Here is a 13207-nt window from a genome sequence, read left to right on the forward strand (position 1 = left end):
AGTCTCTGAGTAACACAGGGTAAACTGATAATGAGTAGGAAAGCAGAACTCCGGAATATATGAATAACTCACAGTCTCTGTAAAGCACAAGTCCATATAGCCACACTGAGGCTAAAGCAGGAGACAGTCTCTAAGCCAGTAGATGTTATGCGGCTGAGTTGCACAGATGGTATGCTGACAATTAGTGCACAGGTAAGTAATGAGAAAGAACACCTGAGGAGAGTCTCTTACTGCTGATGGGTTTGAAGCTGGATGTAGCTGAAGTCCGGACTAACAGTCAGGAGAACTGTAGAGATGGAAGCTGGAACGAATGAGGTATCCACAGGGGATCGCTAGAAACAGGAACGCAGGAACTGGGAGAACTAGACACAGGGTATGTGACTCGTTGTCCGAGGCGATGAGAGTGAGCCCCGGACAGGAACTTACACCCCTTGTTCTGCAGTGATTGGTCGCAGTGTTCTGGCTGGAAACTCAGGGCTGGATTAGAAGCAGGAATCGTAGCAGCATCCACACGGACCGGATGCCGGCACACAGCGGAACACAAACGCAGGACCAGACTCAGGGGCACTCAGCGACACGGGAGATGACGCTCGCGGTCAGCGCATCCATACAGCCGCAACTGGGGCCATGACCTCCGGAGGCCTGCACACCAGCGCGCTGGTAGGTGAGACGCAGCTGACCGCCGATTCCTGACAGCCCTGTTGTATAGGGCCTCATTCAGAGCTGATCGCTAGGGTGTGTTTTTTGCATCCCTGCGATCAGGTAGTCATCGCCTACAGGGGGAGGGGAAATTCGCTGTGCAGGGATGCAATCGCATGTGCAGGAGAGCTGCACAAACAGAAGTTTGTGCTATCTCTGCACAGTGCGATGATCGGGTCTGGAGCTGATGTTAGAAACTCTCCCTTCAAACGCCGGGTCCCTCCTGCGTTTCTCTGGACGCTCCCTGAAAACAGTCAGTTGCCACCCACAAACGGCCTCTTCGTGATAGTCACCTTGCGATCGCCCGTGCGAGCGCTTTTCTCGCACCATCCCGTCACTGCCCGCCGATCCCCATCGCTGCGGACCGACGCGCCTGCGCATTGTGGTGCATACTAATGCGCAGTTCAGACCTGATCGCAGGCTGTACAAAATGGTTATGCCGGTTTCTGCACCAGGCACTGTTACTGCATTTCAGTGCATCACTTAACTAGACTGTCAAGACATGTTTCAAACAGTAATGATCATAAAGGCTGGTTGTTTTCTTTTTCTCAGCAGGACATGGACGCCCCCATCTTACCTGAGATCAGCTGACCACTGCTTAACCAGTCTCAGTCAAGATGAGATAGTAGGCTGGATGCATCAAGCCTAACAATGCGGCTAAACCTCTGAAAAATGGCATTTCCAGCGGTTTGGACGCCTACCTCATATGCACCAAGCCCCAGAGTGCAATAGAATCTTGGATGCTTGGATGCGGTGGGCAACACCATCTTTAGATAGCATTACCCTATAGAATCATATGGGCTTCTATCACACTGCCTCTCTGAGAGGGATCCAGACGATCCCTCCCAGCACCCCCTTGGCGCGTGCATCACTTAACACATGCGCAGATAGGACACTGGGTCCTAAACCCGAGAGTCTTATTATCGCAAAGGACAGCTCTAACCGCAATAGCTGTCCTTTGTGATTTTATTCACGCATACGGCATTAGTAAATGCTGAAATGCATGATTGATGCATCCCGCCCAGTGAGAGGTAGTGGGTGATAAGGAGAGATAGTGGGTGACAGTGAGAGAAAGTGTGTGACGGAGAAGTAGTGGGTGACAAGGAGATGGTGACAGGTGTAGGCAGCGAGTTACAGGGAAAGGGTGACAGATATAGGCAGTGGCTGACAGGGAAATGATGACAGAAATAGGCGAAAGGTGACAGGTATAGGTAGTGGGTAACTGGGATAGGGTGACAGAGAAGCAGTGGGTGAAAAGAGTGACAGGAAGAGGCAGTGGGTGATATATAGTAGGTGAGGGCGATGGTGATGGAGAGAGGGAAAGGGAGAGGAAGAGAGTGACAGGGAAAGGGTGACAGATATAGGCAGAATGTGACAGGTGTAGGCAGTTGGTGACAGGGAAAGGGTAACAGATATAGGCAGAGGGTGACAGGGAAAGAGAGACAGGTATAAGCAGTTGGTGACAGGGAGAGTTACAATTAGTTTACCTGGGCCCAGAACGACAGAGCGTAGAGAACAGCTTCTCTTCTTTGATTAATGCATTCCAGCCAGTGAGAGGTAGTGGGTGACAGGGAGAGATAGTGGGTGACAGTGATAGATAGTGTGTGTGACAGGGAGAAGTAGTGGGTGACAAGGAGATGGTGACAGGTGTAGGCGGTGGATGACAGGGAAAGAGTGACAGATATAAGCAGTGGCTGACAAGGAAATGGTGACAGATATAGGCAGTAGGTGACAGGTATAGGCAGTGGGTAACTAGGATAGGGGGACAGGGATAGACAGTGGGTGACAGGGAAAGGGTGACAGGAAGAGGCAGTGGGTGATATGAAGCAGGTGAAGGGGAGAGGGTGATGGAGAGAGGGAGAGGCAGAGGGTGACACAGAAAAGTTTGAAAAAGAGAGGTTTTGGGTGACGGATAGGCAGTGAGTGACAGGAAGAGTAAATGGGTGACAGGAAGAGGATGACAGTGAGATGTACTGGATGACAGTGAGAGATAGTGTGTGACAGAGAGAAGCAGTGAGTGACAGGCAAAGGGTGACAGATATTGGCAGTGGGTGACAAAAATAAGTAGAATGTGACAGGGAAAGGGTGACAGGTATAGGCAGTGAGTTACAGGGAAAGGGTGACAGGTATAGGCAGTGGGTGATAGGGAAAGGGTTACAGGTAATGGAAGTGGGTGACAGGTATAGGCAGTGGGTGACAGGGAAAGGGTAACAGATATAGGGGTGTAATCAATAAGAGTCGGCATTGATCCGACATGCCCTATTCAATGAGAAGCCAAATCCGACTGTCGGATTTGGCCGTTCCCTGTGCCCTGTCCCTGTTGCTGCTGTCAGCAGCTCCACAGGGAGCTGCTGGAGGGAGCCAAGGAAGGAGCCGCTGGAGGGAGCCGTGGAAGGAGCCGTTGGAGGGAGCCAAGGAAGCAGCCGCTGGAGGGAGCCGCTTGAGGGTGCCGTGGAAGGAGCCGCTGGAGGGAGCCGTGGAAGGAGTCGCTGGAGGGAGCCATGGCTGCCGGTAAGCACTCTCTCTCTCTCCCTGCCTCGCACCGCTCCCCGTCTCTTCACCTCAATCCGGCTTTGGCCCTGTTTCTTACAGAAGCACACGGATCGGCGGCTATTCCGCCGATCCATGTGTTTTCCGACAAGTTGGGAAGTCCCGACTTGTCAGAAAAAATCAGCCCCTATTGAATAGGTCAGAACCCCTGCCGACCTAAATCAGTCGGAAGCTGCCGTCTTTCCGACAAGACGGCAGCTTCCGACTCTTATTGAATACACCCCACAGGCAGTGGGTGACAGGGAAAGGGAGACAGGTATAAGCAGTGGGTGACAGGAAGAGTTAAAATGAGTTTACCTGGGTCCAGAACGGCGGAGCGTAGAGGACAGTTTCTCTTCTTAACGCCAGGGGCAATCAGTCACGAGATCAAGGAAAGCCTCAATTACACAGAGGAAGCCGGATCAGGGGAAAGGGGAGGAGCTGAGGAAGACAGGGGAGCGGCACCTCCCCCCTTCCTGCTGGGGCCTGATTGCAGACAGCAGTGAACAGATTTAGCATTGCTGCAGTACAATACTGTGTAATTTACTAGGGAAGTCAGACTGGCGGCGGGCGGTACAGCGGCGACATATAGTGAGTCTGTGACTCATTGTAATGTTATCAGCTGTGGGCCCCTTCACTGCGGTGGGCCCAGGTGCAATGCACCAGCATCACTGCCGCTAGTTCCACCTTTGCCCAATGAATTCGATAGCTGTACATGCCCAGGTTTCAGGCGCCTTACAAAATTTGGAGAGCCGATTGGAGAACCAAGAAACTACTCAGAGGTAATTATCACAACTTCTTAAATAAGTATCCATTCGTTTACACAACATGCAAGTGGCTAGTACTAGACCAAGGGCCTAATTCAGATCGCTGGGCTGCTAGTCGCCACCTACAGGGGGGAGGATAAAATCGCTGTGCAAGTGTGCGTTCCTATGTGTTGCAGAGCTGCAAAAAAATCAGTTTGTGCAGTCTCTGCACAGCCCAGGACTTACTTCTCCAGTGCGATGAATCCTGCTGATCGGGGCCGGAACTGACATCACACACCCTTCCTGCGTTTTTCCAGACACTCCATGAAATTGGTCAGTTGCCACCCACAAATGGCATCTTCCTGTCAATCACCTTGCGAATGTGCGAATGGATCCTTCGCACCATCCCGTTGCCGGTGATGCCCGTTGTAGCTGCCCAACGCGCCTGTACATTGCGGTGCATGCGTATGCGGAGTTTGGATCTGCAAAATCACACAGCAGCGATCAGATCTGAAGTAGGCCCCAAGTTCAAGTCCAGTTCATACTCAAGTTCAGTAGAACAGAGAACCACTAACTGGTATACTACTGGTATACAGGTGAATTCTTGGACATCAACAAAATATCTTCTGGGGTTCCCGGTTGGAAGATGTCCTAAAGGGCAGGTTTCCGAGCTTTCTACGACCAAGTCTTTCAAAAGCTGAACGCCATCTTTGAACAATATTCTCTATCTGTATTGTGGGAATTCTGAACATTTCATTCAAGTTTGTCCCTTCCGCAAACCTAGGAATGGGGTCAGGGGGCAAACCTAGTTCCAGGTACCTGTAAGCAATCCCAAATTCCACATGTCAAGATACCATCGCCAGTTCCAGTGTCTTCTGCCCCTGGTGGAGGTTCCAAGTTTTTTGCCATAAGAAGGGCTTCAAGTCTTCAAGTATCACGGAGGGGCTCCAAATCTGCCACTCCCAGTGATGGGCTTCTGTTTGCTGGTCCCAAGGAGGGACTTCTGTTTGCTTGTCCCAGTAAAGGACTTCTGTCTGCCAGTCCTAGTAAGGAACTTCTGAATGCTTCCCCAGGAAGGGGTTCTGAGTTTGCCACCCGAGGAAGGGGTTTAGAGTTTGTTGTCCCATGGAAGGGTTCCATGTTTGCCACGATGATGGAGTGATCAAATCTACCTGCACATTTGAGTACTGCTCAGATAAAAAATGTGGGGGTTGAAGGGTACGCTCAGTCCATGAGAAAAAACAGCCATGCATGAGTTGCATGGTCTGAATTAGGCCCATTGTCTCATGCATTTACTATGTTATAAAATAAAGCAAAGAAACTGGGAAAAGAGATAAATTATTGCTTATTCCCCACAGATATAGTAAAAGGGCCTGGACAGATTTGTTGATACCCCTTAGAAAAGATAATAAATAAATGGATTATTGTGATATTTCAAACTAATTGCTTTCTTGAATTAGCATCAAACTGTCAATTCCAATCAGTTATTCTGTAGTTTGGTATCACCATGTGAACCACACTGAATTTTGACCAGAGAAAACACAGGAGAGAGAGATAAAATTATAGACAAGCATGTTAAATTTAATGGCTATAAGACCATCTCCAAACAGCTTGATGCTCCTGTGACTACAGTTGCAAATGTTATCAATAATTTTAAACTCCAGATTATACAGAAGGATATTGAGAATGTTAGAATAAGAGCCAAGGAAAACTTCCAAAGATACACAAACTGAACTTCAAGGTCCAGGTACATCAGTGTCTGATTACACCAAACAACGCTCTGAGTAACAGTGGAGCCCATGAAAGAAGACCTAGTGGGACTTCACTTTTCAAAAATAACATAAAAAAGGCAGTCTGGAATCTTGTAAAATACATATTGACACAATGGGGTAAATTTACTAAGATTCGTATTTTCCCGTTTGAGGTCAAAGTTAAATCACTAATGACATCGAAAGTGTAAATATGCAACTTTTTGAATTGATTACGACTAATTTACTAAGCTGCCGTATTCTGCATTTTCGGGTTTTCCGATGTCGATGTCATTCGGTTTTTTTGGCAGTGTTTTACGTGAGTGACTTGTAAAACACTGACGACTTTAATACAATGAATCTCGGCCGGATCTGAGAGATCCGTGCTGGGCTTCATTGTACACCTTGTAAAAAAAAAAAAAAAGTTTAAATGTAAAAAAAAAATTGCGTGGGGTCCCCCCTCCTAAGGCAAACCAGCCTCGGGCTCTTTGAGCCGATCCTGGTTGCAGAAATATTGGGAAAAAATGGACAGGGGCTCCCCCATATTTAAACAACCAGCATCGGGCTCTGCGCCTGGTTCTGGTTCCAAAAATACGGGGGACAAAAAGCGTAGGGGTCCCCCGTATTTTTGAAACCAGCACCGGGCTCCACTAGCTGGACAGATAATGCCACAGCCGGGGGTCACTTTTATACAGTGCCTTGCGGCCGTGGCATCAAATATCCAACTAGTCACCCCTGGCCGGGGTACCCTGGGGGAGTGGGGACCCCTTCAATCAAGGGGTCCCCCCCCAGCCACCCAAGGGCCAGGGGTGAAGCCCGAGGCTGTCCCCCCCATCCAATGGGCTGCGGATGGGGGGCTGATAGCCTTTGTGAAAAGTGTTTGATATTGTTTTTAGTAGCAGTACTACAAGGCCCAGCAAGCCTCCCCCGCAAGCTGGTACTTGGAGAACCACAAGTACCAGCATGCGGCGGAAAAACGGGCCCGCTGGTACCTGTAGTACTACTACTAAAAAAATACCCCAATAAAGACATCACACACACACCTTGAAAGTATAACTTTAATACATACATGCACACCAACATACATACATACTTACCTATGTTCCCACGCAGGTCGGTCCTCTTCTCCAGTAGAATCCATGGTGTACCTGTAGAAAAAATTATACTCACATAATCCATGGTTGAAGGCTCCTCTGCTTGTAATCCTTTTGTAATCCACGTACTTGAAAAAATAAAAAAACGGATACCCGACCACGAACTGAAAGGGGACCCATGTTTTCACATGGGACCCCTTTCCCCGAATGCCAGAAACCCACTCTGACTGATGTCTAAGTGGGTTTCTTCAGCCAATCAGGGAGCGCCACGTTGTGGCACCCTCCTGATCGGCTGTGTGCTCCTGTACTGTCTGACAGGCGGCACACGGCAGTGTTACAATGTAGCGCCTATGCGCTCCATTGTAACCAATGGTGGGAACTTTTTGCTCAGCGGTTGACCGAGAGTGACCTCACCGCTGACCACAAAGTTCCCACCATTGGTTACAATGGAGCGCATAGGCGCTACATTGTAACACTGCCGTGTGCCGCCTGTCAGACAGTACAGGAGCACACAGCCGATCAGGAGGGTGCCACAACGTGGCGCTCCCTGATTGGCTGAAGAAACCCACTTAGACATCAATCAGAGTGGGTTTCTGGCATTCGGGGAAAGGGGTCCCATGTGAAAACATGGGTCCCCTTTCAGTTCGTGGTCGGGTATCCGTTTTTTTATTTTTTCAAGTACGTGGATTACAAAAGGATTACAAGCAGAGGAGCCTTCAACCATGGATTATGTGAGTATAATTTTTTCTACAGGTACACCATGGATTCTACTGGAGAAGAGGACCGACCTGCGTGGGAACATAGGTAAGTATGTATGTATGTTGGTGTGCATGTATGTATTAAAGTTATACTTTCAAGGTGTGTGTGTGATGTCTTTATTGGGGTATTTTTTTAGTAGTTGTACTACAGGTACCAGCGGGCCCGTTTTTCCGCCGCATGCTGGTACTTGTGGTTCTCCAAGTACCAGCTTGCGGGGGAGGCTTTCTGGGCCTTGTAGTACTGCTACTAAAAACAATATCAAACACTTTTCACAAAGGCTATCAGCCCCCCTTCCGCAGCCCATTGGATGGGGGGGACAGCATCGGGCTTCACCCCTGGCCCTTGGGTGGCTGGGGGGGGGACCCCTTGATTGAAGGGGTCCCCACTCCCCCAGGGTACCCCGGCCAGGGGTGACTAGTTGGATATTTGATGCCACGGCCGCAAGGCACTGTATAAAAGTGACCCCCGGCTGTGGCATTATCTGTCCAGCTAGTGGAGCCCGGTGCTGGTTTCAAAAATAAGGGGGACCCCTACGCTTTTTGTCCCCCGTATTTTTGGAACCAGGCGCAGAGCCCGGTGCTGGTTGCTTAAATATGGGGGAACCCCTGTCAATTTTTTTCCCATATTTTTGCAACCAGGGCCGGCTCAAAGAGCCCGAGGCTGGTTTGGTTTAGGAGGGGGGACCCCACGCATTTTTTTTTTTTTGAAAAATTATAACATTTCCCACCCCTTCCCACTGATAAACATGCACGGATCTCATGGATCTGTGCATGCCTATACAAACACGGGATAAAAAAGCAGGTCTGTTTTTTTTTAGCACTTTTTCACGATTTGTATTTTAACACGGCAGTGTTTGGCTATTGTCGGCAGTGTTTGTGTTTTGCACTTTTTAGTAAATGACCGATTTCTACCAAATTGCAGGCGTATTTGACCGATGGTGTATTGATTCGTGATTTTTTCCAAGGACTTCCAAAATATTACGAATGCCCTCATCACTGCCGTGATTTTTGCTTAGTAAATTACCGAGATGACACTTTGAAGAAAAAACGGCATCTCGGTCAAAATCGGGACCTTAGTAAATATACCCCAATGCTTCTAGGAGAATGTACTTTGGCCATATGAGTCAAAACTGGAGCTTTTTGTCAAATCGTATATGTTCACAGATTTAAAAAATCAGCTTTCAAAGTAAAGAACACCATACCTACTGTGAAACACGGAGGAGGCATCTGGGACTGGATGCCTTAAATCTGTGCAGTTCACAGTGAAATCTCAAGACTATCAAGGCATTCTATATTGAAAAATACTACACAATTTTTCCAAAAGCTCTGTCTCAGTCACTGATCATGTGTTCTCCAACAGAATAATTACTCAAAACACACAGGTAAAAGTGCCCAAGAATGGATAAGAACAAAACGTTTTACTATTATGAAGTGGCCTCTATGAGCCCTGATATGAATCAAATGTCTGTGAAAAAGCTGAAACGTGCAGTCTGGAGAAGGCACTCACCAAGCCTGAGACAGCTGGAGCAGTTTACTCAGGAAGAATGGGCCAAACTGTGGGCCTGACTCAAATCTGTATGCCCACCTGATTCTTTCGCAGTTGAACGATTATTGACCAACTGCACATGGGTCAAATCGCACTGAGCATGTCCAGCGATGGTCTTGCAATAGTATACATAGAGAGGATTTATTTGCAAAGTGATTGACAGTCTTGAACTATATTGTATGTGGATGAGGTGGTATGTTGCGACCGTTTTTAGGGTGTGCCTCAGCCTTCATCTGCTATTCCATACACAGTCACATTGGCTCTCAGTTAGTGCAGCCATGCTGCGTGTCCATAGAGTTACTCATAACTCCAATAAAGGTCTGATCTACAACGGATGCTGTGTTTCTGTATGCAGATGTTGATATATGCGATGTCGCCGAAGGTCGTCTCAATACATTTCCATGTGGTTGCAGCATTTGCATATTTTTACCCATTAGCTGCTTACAAATTCGCAGCTATGAATGCATTAGCATATAACTCTGAATCAGGCTTTATCTGGTGACAGGTGCAGAAGCCTCATTGAGAGTTACAGAGATCACTTGATTGCAGTGATTACCTCTAAAAGCTGTGCAACAAAATATTAGGGAAGTGTCCCATCATTTTTGTCCATGCCAATTTCATTTGTTTTATTATTTCAAATTTTCTGTTAAATGAAAAATTAAACATAAAGTCTGATTTCTATTAAATAAGCAATAATGGGCCAGACCTGGATGCAGCCACGCAGTGATAAAGCTGAATCTATTTATCGTATAAATTACCCTTTAAGAGGTCTAAGAACACTGTACGCTGACTACGTAAGAAGTACCGTAAGGGTACGCAATTTGCGTAACGATCGCTCAGCCGTAGGCGAGACGCTCAAGCGTCGCGTTCGCTCACGGCCCAGAGATCACAGACTGGCACACTATTGGCTACAGACAAACGTAATGATTCGCTATGGCGTAGCGGACGCTCGAGACCACGAGGAGATCACCAGCGGCGCAGACGCTCACAACGCTATACCTTGATTATACCTTTAACCATGAGATACACAGTATACCTTTATGTAGAGACAGTGTGTAAGTGCAACCTGGTGTAACCTGATTAACTACAAAGCTGCTTGAGCGTCACCGACGCTCTGTGAACACTTAACACTATGAGGAAATACACAGATACTTGTTTAGGGTCCAAAGCCTATTAAATGTATTATAACTAATATACTTGTAAAAAGGAATCACAGTACAAATGATACACTACAATATAACAGAGACTTCCTAACCAAATAACTACACTATAAATACAATACAATACAATCTAATCAAGGGAAAATACGAGAGAAAGAGTAGAGAAAGAGAGAGAGAGATGAGAGAAATGGCTCACAGTAAGACAATATGATCACGGAGAAAAACTTACGCACAAGGGTAACGATCGCAAGCGCTTCTGGACATCCAGCTTCCCGATTATCAGGAATGAGAACCGTTTGATGAGAAGTGAAAGCTGGATGCTACAGGCCCGTCTTTTATGCTCCACACACAATGCAATCCAATGGTCCCTACAATCTTGTCGTCCATTGGACACAGGAATTCGGCTTCGCATCATAACAAAAGGTCATAGGTTGATTCATACAGGTGGGTTGTGACGATTTCAAACAGCTCAGGTGGGTGGGACACTGGGTTTCCCGCTGCATACCTGAGTAAGAGTAAATAATAGTAATGGACATAAACTCCTTATGTCCATAACTATTCGCACGAGCGATTAATACGCTCCAAACCAACACCGGAATATTGCTATTTAAATACTCTTCCGATGGGTACCAAACACTGCTGTATGACTCCTGTTAGACCCTTCCTACAATACAAAGAGGGATCCCTCCGTTCAGGGACATTCTATATTAACCAAACTTTCAGAATCTATCAAAAGGACCATGATCTATAAACTACGTTAATTGTGGAAATATGTAACGATTGGGTCGCACGCTACGACTACATACTCTTTACCGTAAATACGCATACCGATGCGAGCGGGTGCACGCATCAGCGGGTATGCGCTATCACGGGAAAGCGCACGCATGCGCAGCGCGGACCAGTGTGAGGTGCAAATATGGCAGTGTGCATAGGGATATTTTTCTGACTTTGACAGTCCACCCTTTGGCAGTCAATAATAACTGCCACCTCCTAAAACATTTCAAAAAGGAGAAAAATATATGTCAGGGGTTAATTCATTTCCATGGTTGGGTAGGGGAGGAGAGAGGAGTAGGCGTGAAGAGGGTATGACCTAGTGAGATAGCAGAAGCATGTGTGTATGAGTCCATGTTTGGGGGGGTCATGTATCATCGTGCCGTACGTGTTGTAAATCAAGCTTCTGTTATGAGCCACGGCTGTGGCTCATTCCTGTTTTGCATTTTGGTTCTGTATTTTATGTTATACTTCTGTTTATGTTCCCCGTGGGTGTCATGGGGTGCTCGGAGCTCACCCTTAAGGAGGGGATACTGTTATGAACCACAGGTAGTGGTTCATTCCTATTTTATGTTTATTAAGTTGTCTTGCATGCCAGGATTTCCTGTTGCTCTGTTTTAGTATGCTCTTGTCTGCTGCCGCTGGTTAGTCTGTGTAATTGCAGCTTGTTCCATGTGTTCAGCCTCACCTGGCTGCTAATTGCATCTTGTCAGTTGGAATCATGCAATAGGCCAGCTGCTCTGGATTATTAATTAGGCCTCTCTGTTATATGCTGGCTGATTGCAGTTCACAGACGCTGGTGATATTTCTGGGTTTTCAGTCTGCTTGAGTTCTGAGCTTGGTTCCTGCTAGTTCCTGAGCTTCCTGTTTGCCTGTGTCTGCTGCAGAGAGTTCCCAGTCCCGGTCTATTCAGTTGTTCCTGTCCTCAGAGATCCTGTACTCGGAAGTTTACCATCTGTTCCTGGAGTCTGACCGAGCACCTTTAACATCTGGTGGTGTTCGTGAGTCGCGGCGCAGCCGTGTGTTGCGGCTTGTCCGCTTACAGTTTATTATTTTGTTTAATTGTGTTCTGGAGCTTTTGCGGAGGATTCCGCTTCCACAGATCCACTCTGGTGTCCAGCGGTGCTGGATAGGAGTGTCGGATCAGTGGATCTTTGGTTGTCCTTTTCCCTGGCGGCTAGTCCGCACATACCTTTTGATTTAAGTTAGTTAGCTTGTAACCCCTGGCCTGGTTGCTTAGTCAGAGGGCCCCTTGTTATCACCCTGTCTCGGATTTCCCCTTGTCTCCCATTAAGACCTGCGGGGGCATCGGGGTTGGGCAGACATAATCCGCCCTTCGAACGCGGCTGCCATGGGCTCAAGCAACCATAGTCTCGCAGGGGATTTCTGATAACACGGGCGAGACAACGGAGTTAGGGCGCCAGGGGTTACTAGGCTCTCCAGCTCCCACTACCAGCATATTGTTCCTGTACTCAGATCCCTGCCATAAGATCTTCTCCGGTCTGGAGTACAGGAATCATAACAGCTTCGAGGTATTGCGAAGTATACATTTGAATTCCTTCTTATCCCGTGGTACAGGTCTGTGGATGGGCTGTCAAACTTTACCGAGCTCTTATCGGCTTTTGAACAAAATGGGGAGCACATTTTAGTTGATGATACATGAATGGGGGAATATGTGATTGCTGATATCTGTGCCTGTATTCCCTATACTATGTGTGTTATTACCTGAGGGTTGTAGAGATGAAGATGAAGAACACTTATGGAGAATGCAATGATATTCTATGTCAGGTAAATGTACATCTGTCGTCGAAGTTTTGTTCGGTATCAGTTGAAAGTCGTCTTCTTTGCGCTGTTTTGCTCCTTAGGCATGAGCAACAAGCTTTGTCAGTGCCATCAGATTTACAAAAAATGTTGGGCTAGCGTGAGTTTAAAAATACTAGGGAAACTGGGGATCCATGGCAAAGTTCATCAAGTGTCCATTTCTCAAGTGGTCAAAAACTCTTTCTTTGGTCCATCCGTTGTCTGTATAGCGTCTCGTCAACTTCCTCGTCCAAGGGGGTCTTGTTATCTTGGAGAAAAGCAGAAAAACAGGTGAAAGAAACGGACCGTATAATCGCATTTTCATCACATCCTGGTTTCTATCATTGGGTCATAAA

This window comes from Pseudophryne corroboree, chromosome 2 (assembly GCF_028390025.1).
Source record: "Pseudophryne corroboree isolate aPseCor3 chromosome 2, aPseCor3.hap2, whole genome shotgun sequence".
Classification (NCBI taxonomy): Eukaryota; Metazoa; Chordata; class Amphibia; order Anura; family Myobatrachidae; genus Pseudophryne; species Pseudophryne corroboree.